Below are 7,073 nucleotides of genomic sequence, written 5' to 3' on the forward strand. Positions count from 1 at the left end.
GTAGTCCTAAAGCAAATGTTACACTGCAGGATTTCAGCAAGTTCAGTGCCAGTGGGTCAGAAAAGGCAGTTTGATTTTAGAGTAATAATGTGGGTATTTTACCTAACCAGCTATTGATCCTGGCAATAAGTAGACAGCAGGGTTGGTTTTTTTTCAATATCTCTATGTACTTGTATTTGTTACAGACTGAATTCCACTGCAATCCAATGGAAAAGCTGTTTCTGGGAGATTCTGATATCATCACCACTTCTGGAAACCTCAGTAATTATTGAGGATTTAATTGGACCTGAAAGAGAAGGGCAGTAACCCCCAACTAAATACATTTTTGTGTACAACTAAAATTCCAATGCAATGTGTTTTATAAAAAAAGACTCAGGATGAGACATGTTGCGTATTGCAATCCCAGCTCCCGTTCAGTTTACTAAATCACATTTGTAATGTTCTCAATTAAGAGAATTGCAGTTTAGGGAATACAGCAGGTCACAGCAGGTCAGAGTACAGGCCTCTGTAGCAGAGCACTTGTCAAAGGCTGATTTCATTTAGTAAAAATTAGTCAGCTTTCACATCCCCTTGGTGAAAAGTGGGCCCTTGTGCAGGGCACTGAGCTGACCCCTTCATGCTGGAGTTAAACTGCTCAGCAGGAAGCAAGGACTCCTCAGGGGCAGTGACCCAGTGTCTTGTTTTTAGTCCTTTTGTCCAACTCCCTTGATTTCTGCTTTTCACCTGAGAGGTGCAGATACCTCAGCCCTTGACCCCTTGGGACTGACCCTCCAATTCATCCCTCTGCTCTCTCTGTCCAGCAAAATCCTTTGGGAAGGTGCAAGTGAGGTTGGAGGACTTTTTTAGGGTGACATCAGTGTGCAGTGCTCAGTGCACCATCACCTCCCAGCACAGATAATCAGAGAATCCTTCACTTTAGAAAAGAAATTTGAGAACATTGAGTCCAGCTGACGCCAAAGCCACCACCAACCCGTGTCCCCAAGTGCCACATCCACATGGCTTTTAAATCTCTCCCTCCTCTGCCAATGCTTGACAACATTTTAGATGAAGAAATTCTTCCTAATATCCAATCTAAACCTCCCTTGGCACAACTTGAGGCCGTTTCCTCTGATCCTGTCACTTGCTACTTGTGAGAAGAGACCAATACTGATAATAAGGGCATCCCTTACATGGATTTAGAGAGAAACAAAGCACACCAAAACCTCACACACAGCCAGGACTCCTCTCCCAGTTTGGAGTGCTGTTTTCTGGGAGCTGAGGGAAGCACTTGGCTGTGGGGTGACAGGTTAAGTGTGGTCTGTCTGCAGGCCAGACACTCTGAGGTGTAAACTGGGAGCTCTCCCAAGACACTGTGTTACATCTTCTGGAGAGCTGCCCTGCCCCGCCAGGCTCCGCCGAGCCGGGCCCATCCTGGGAGCCTGCAGCCAGTGGGAACAGATGGCACTCAGCACTTGGCAGCATTAGACCCCAAATCCCACGTCCTGGGTCTTTTTTTTTTTTTTTTTTTTTTTTGTCTAACCACCAAAAAAAGTCTCTCAGAACAGCAGCAAAACCGAGGTGGAGCGAGATGCACTGAGTGAACCCGGTTGAATAAATTCTCAAAAGTAGCTAGTGCTTTTTGCAAGCCCTCCAGTGCACAGCAGAAATAGTCCAAGTTTGAGGCTGGGGGACTTTTCAAGCTCGTTTCCCTGCTGTGGCACATAACGAACAGACAAAAACCCCTTTCTGTAGCCTCTGCTGGCTGCGACATTTGTTGGTGTCTGTGGATCTTATTCAGAGCGCTTTGTGCAACACTCGTAGCAATGTAACTGTATTGTGGCAGGAGACTGGAGAGGGCAGAGGATCACTCGCTCGAAAACATGACCTTTTAATTTAAACAAAAGACTTGAAAAAATGAAAGTGGGCCTTAAATGCAGTTTAATCAGTCAGGCGAAAGATGTCTAATGAAGCTGCCAGACAGATTTGTAGCCAGACTGTCACTTTACCCATCATGTTTACAGCCTCCAGTGGTGAGATTAGGACTGGGTGAAGGCACAGTCCGTCCAAATTTCCCCAGTCTGCTCCTCTACCCTGTCTGTTGAGTTTTGACAATTTGACAAATTATTTTGTTGTGTTGTCTCTAGACCTGGAGGAGCTGAGCGTGTCGCTCTCACCTTTGAGTGCAGCTGATGGAGAGATGAGAGACCCAAAGAGATGCTGCAGTGCTACAAAATCAAGGTAAACCCTCTTAGAATTTCTGCTTTATGACATTTTCCTCCTAGGTGATCTGTGCTACACCACCTGCCTCTTGAACAAGCTGAAAAGTTTCAGAGCAATTTTTAAATGCCTTGATTCCCTCTACTGTGTATCAATGAGTTGGTTTTTACCAAGATCTCTATTTCTCACTTAAAGCCACTGGGACACTGCAGAGATGAGTAGGGCAGCTGTGGAAACCTTTCAGCAGTTGTAGTTGCATCAGGAGATGCCTACACCAAGAAAGGATTTGATTTAATGAGAACAAAGTTAGAAACCTGCCCCAGAGTTGGATTCCCAGCTCTGTGACCATCGTGGCGGCGGCGATCGCGGCTTCTCGCCAACACCAAATTGGTTCTGTCTTGGCGTTTCTGGGAGCAGGACTGTGATTTATTTTGCAGGGAATATTTGCTCCTTAAGAAGTTCTCCGTGGCTGCCCGTTGTAGAAGCCAACCTCTGTGTTTATCCACAGGCTGAGCAGGGCTCAGACACGGCGTCTGAGCTCCCCCGCGCAGCCACGCCGGTGAACCCAGGCTGCAAGGGGAGGAATTGCCTCTCCAGAAGATGAGAGAGGATCCATTTTCTATGCTAGCTCTTTCCTGGGGGGCTTTGCCAAAAAGAGGAAAAAAAAAAACCACTTGCAGTTTTCTGTCTTTTCACCTTTTTTTTTTTTTTTTTAAAGAACTTTAAAGTTATCACTGCTGCTTTCTCACTATAATCCCACAAATCCTAATGTATGTCTCCCAGTCCTTTCACGCTAAAAGCACAAGTGTGTGTGTGTTTTGCAGCATTCAGGAGGGTGCTGGCTGTTTCCCCATTTGCATATACACTGTGTCACTAAAAGAGTCAAACCAGGAAAAGCGGTTCAAACTCAAACATTTGCTTATTTTTCTCAGGTACTTCAAAGAAAATTTTTATTTTAAAATCACTTACATGACACGATGTCTAGTTCTGCTTCAGTGGAACAAGACAAGTGGACAAAAATGACTTTTCTTGTGAGTTGCTTTTTTATCCTTCTCCCTTTCCCTAAACATTTTTCTTCCCCTCTATGTTTCATGCTTAGCAAAAACCCCCTCTGTAATTGTCTTGTCATGATTGTAGCTTTCCCCATTCACCGCCACTTTACGGGGAAGCCCCGGGAAAAGAATTCTTAAAAATGAAATTTCATGCTTGCATGTGTTTCTGTGATCTGCAGTGTGTATGATCTCGGAGTGGAAAAACTTCTCTAGGAATAACTGGATTACCCTTGCTCCGACGCCATCTGATGCCTCCTGAGCAGATCCCGCCGCCCGCCTGTGATCTCTCGCCCGCCACAATCGGGGTGACAGGCATTGAGGAGAGGGGCTGGCGGTGACACCCCCTGGGGACACGGCCTGGGGGAGTGGGGCAGCCCCTTCTCAGCACAGCACAAAGCCCTGACCTGTGGCAAACAGGGAAATTGCCTCGTCACCTGGTTATTCGGGAAGACCTGCGGTGTTCTGCCTCAAAGGTTGTTTTTATACTGATTTTCCTTGCAGGCTTCCTCCATACAGGGGGTTTTTTGTAGGGGAATGGTTTGGCTAATGCAGCTTAGGGGGTGTGTGACCAGTGGGGTGTGCAGGGCATCATCCCAACCCTCCCCATCCATCAGGAAGGATCCCATGGAGCCTGGGGGCTGGGACCTGCCCCTTTGGTTGCAAGATCCTCTTTTCTCTGCAGCGTCCAGCCCTGGTCTGGGGCCTGCAGGTGGTATTGCAGCCCAAGAAATAAATACTGATAGAGATCCCAATATCCATCTTTCAGGATGTTTTTCTTCTTGTCTTGCAACCCTTCTTCATGCACAAACACTCTCTTTGGCTTCCTTAGGTTGGGAGCTTCAGATGCAGCCATGGCAATCAGCTTCCTCTTTCCCTGCTGCCCAGTGATTTCATGGCAGGTTTTCCTGCCTGGAAGTAGAAATGACTTTGCAAGTCCTTGCCCCTGTGATGCCACCCAGCAGTGGCACCTGCCAGCTGGGCCAGCGGTGCCCACAGGACAAAAGGAGTGTGTCCCTCTCAGGCATGGCTGTATCCAGCCCTGACCCACATAAGTAACAGTCCCTCAAGGGCTACCTTGAAAAGGGATTAGGTGGGAGTGGGTAGGAAAAGCCACTGAGCAGATGAGAGCAATAACACATTAGCAGGAGAGGGAAGGCTGGTCCGGTGACTGAACACCAGACTTGGACTCTGGAGATCAAGGTTTAATCCTCCATTCTTCCACAGATGTTGGCAAGTCACTTAATCTCCATGTGCCTCAGTTCCCCATCTGGAAAAGGAAGATAATGGCAGTTCTTTTGTCTGCACTGTCTGTTTAGATTTCTAAGTTTTCCAAGGCCAGGGATGCTTCTTCAGGAGTGTATGGATGGCACCTACCTCTGCAGAGGGAATCACACTGCAGCCTTCCAGGCTAGAAATGATAATTAATAACAGAACTATCAGTCCTTTAATCATCAGGGAACTCATGCTGGTTTGCAACAAAATTTGCAATTAGTGTATGATCAGACCTTTAATTGAAGTTGAATAAACACTTCATGTAACATAATGGGCATTTCCAGAAAGTGTTTTGTGGGGCCTTGGAGCTCTCTGCATCTTCAGATGACCACATCTGTCATCCCCATCCTGTAATAGATCCTGAGAGCCATTTTCAAGCTGGGTATTAAAGCAGAAGTTGTAGTGAGGGGATTTTAACAGCAAAGAAACATCAACAAGCTTTGCCTGTGGTCCTTCCTAACCCCCATGGATTCAGAAGAAATCAGACCAATTCCTGCTGTGGGAATCTGCAATCCCCCTGCTTGGAACCCTCTGTTTCTCCATCACCTGAAAAGTTTGGGCTGAATCTATAGAATCACGAGTCATAGAATATCCTGAGCTGGAAGGGACCCACAAAAATCATCAAGTTTCCAACTCCTGGCCCTGCAGAGGACACCCCAATAATCACACAATGTACACAAGAACAATGAATTTAATGCTCTCAGGGTTATGTATATGTTATATTATTAAAGATGATGTTATTACTCTGGGGAACCTACCACAGCCAAAATCACCCAGGTAACTTTTCAGGAGAAAAAGCACAAAGTAACTATTTCTAGAACTTTTCCTTTGCTGATGTGACATGAAAGAAAAAATATTTTAAAGTCTGTTCACTCTGCTTTCCAGTGGGAGAGAATTGGTATCTGTCCTGATTGTACTTAGCATCTACCTGAGTCTTCACTGAGGTTAAAAGGAAATTTCAGCAGGTAGGATTATCTCCAACAAGTGTTATATCCTGCCAAATTGTGTTTGGATTTTGTTAGACTTATTTACTTGTTCGCAACACCCAGGGAAGCAAAGACTTTTTTTTCCTATAAAGAATTTGGCTGTGTTTGAAGACATGGGAACTGAGTTTTTCCAGTGAATCAGACTCAGGGGGACTTTGGGCTTTGACATAATATTGATTTACTGACTGCCCCTCTCTTCTGCTTGATGTGCCATGGCTACTGTGAGCAGTGCTGAGCTATTAGAGGGCTGCTGGAATCTTTCTGGTGGCAGGTTTGGTTTAGGACAGTTCACTTAGAGTTTTTGGGATTAACTAGTCTGTGGCTCTGTCTTGGCTCCAGTCTGGTCTCCAGAACTGTGGGATGTCCTGAAATTCTCTCTGCACATCCTCTCTCCCCCCATCTCCTCTGACTCAGTCCATGAACCTTGGTGAAAACACAAATCTGATATTGATGGTTCCACAGATAAATCCCTTGACTTCAGCCCTATGGTCTTTCCATCTCCTGTTTTTCCTGTGCTTGTCCTTGTGCACATCTCTGCCTTTCCAATGCTTCCCAGCTCACTGTTCAGTCCTGTGTCCCAGTTTTATTAATGAGACAACAGGCTATAAGTGAGCTCAGTCTTTTTCTTTCTGTCTCTGACCCTCATGAAGATCTTCTGTGCTGTTTTATGTATCAAAGGTGGATGGTTCTCTCTTATTTTTGTTTTCAAGGGATGATCTGACTGGAGAACTGATGCCAAGTGTGTGCCCCAGCTGCACTTTATACTTCTAAATCCTCTGTTTTTTGAGGAGGTGAGGAGCTCTGAGACTCCTGGAGTCCTACAGCAAATTCCTAATGAAGAGGGAAGAGTGGGGTGAGTGGAGACATTGCCATGCAGTGGGTTACGTGTCCCCACAATGGAGTAAATGCCCTGGAGTGAATATTCTGTGTGTGCATGATAAGCCTTAACAAGCCCTGGTTATGTGCATGTTGAAAAAGATGGCAAGAAAATTACAAATCCCTTTCTCTTTATTTTTAAGTTCCAAGTGTCACTTTTTTTTTCCCCCTGTAACTAATTGCACTGAAATGTGGGTGGAGGAAGGTCTGGGTTTACCAGTTGGTTGAAAATTAAGAAGAACTGAAAAAAATTGCAATTTTCCCTATTTCTGCTGAAAATTGTCTCTCATTAATTTGAGCAAAACCTCTGTCATGCCCCCTGTCCACAGTAGTCTGTGTTCTTGCCATCCTCCTTGTCCCATGGGGTTACTATTTTTGGCATCTTCCAGCTTCCTTGTGGCACTATATTCTTGTCTCTGAGTCAAAAGAACTGGGGGGGTTGTGGGGGTGCCAGGTGAAAATAAATCCTGGTAACATTTATACTTTTCCCCCTGTAAATTTTGCATGAAGGAGGGAAATTTCTAAACAGCTGCAATTTACAGTGCTTTGCTGCACAAAGGGTTTTAAAACATCAGATCTATTAGTTCTAGTCAATATAGGCCAAGTTACTCTGAGAGATGAAAATTCTACCCAGATCTTAAATCTTTCCAGGCAGTGACAGATGCCAAAGCCTTTCTGGAAAAAAAAAATA

The 7,073-nt window shown here is 45.3% G+C and overlaps 1 long non-coding RNA gene across 1 annotated transcript; it reads left to right on the forward strand.

The window, feature by feature from the left end:
- Positions 1-2,121: 2,121 nt before the first annotated feature.
- LOC306803864 lies at positions 2,122-6,370 on the forward strand. The gene is made up of 3 exons (XR_013774730.1): positions 2,122-2,217; positions 3,129-3,227; positions 6,217-6,370. It is a non-coding gene; the product is annotated as an uncharacterized lncRNA (long non-coding RNA).
- Positions 6,371-7,073: the final 703 nt, after the last annotated feature.

The sequence above is a fragment of the Erithacus rubecula genome, assembly GCF_903797595.1.
Source record: "Erithacus rubecula genome assembly, chromosome: 6".
NCBI lineage: Eukaryota > Metazoa > Chordata > Aves > Passeriformes > Muscicapidae > Erithacus > Erithacus rubecula.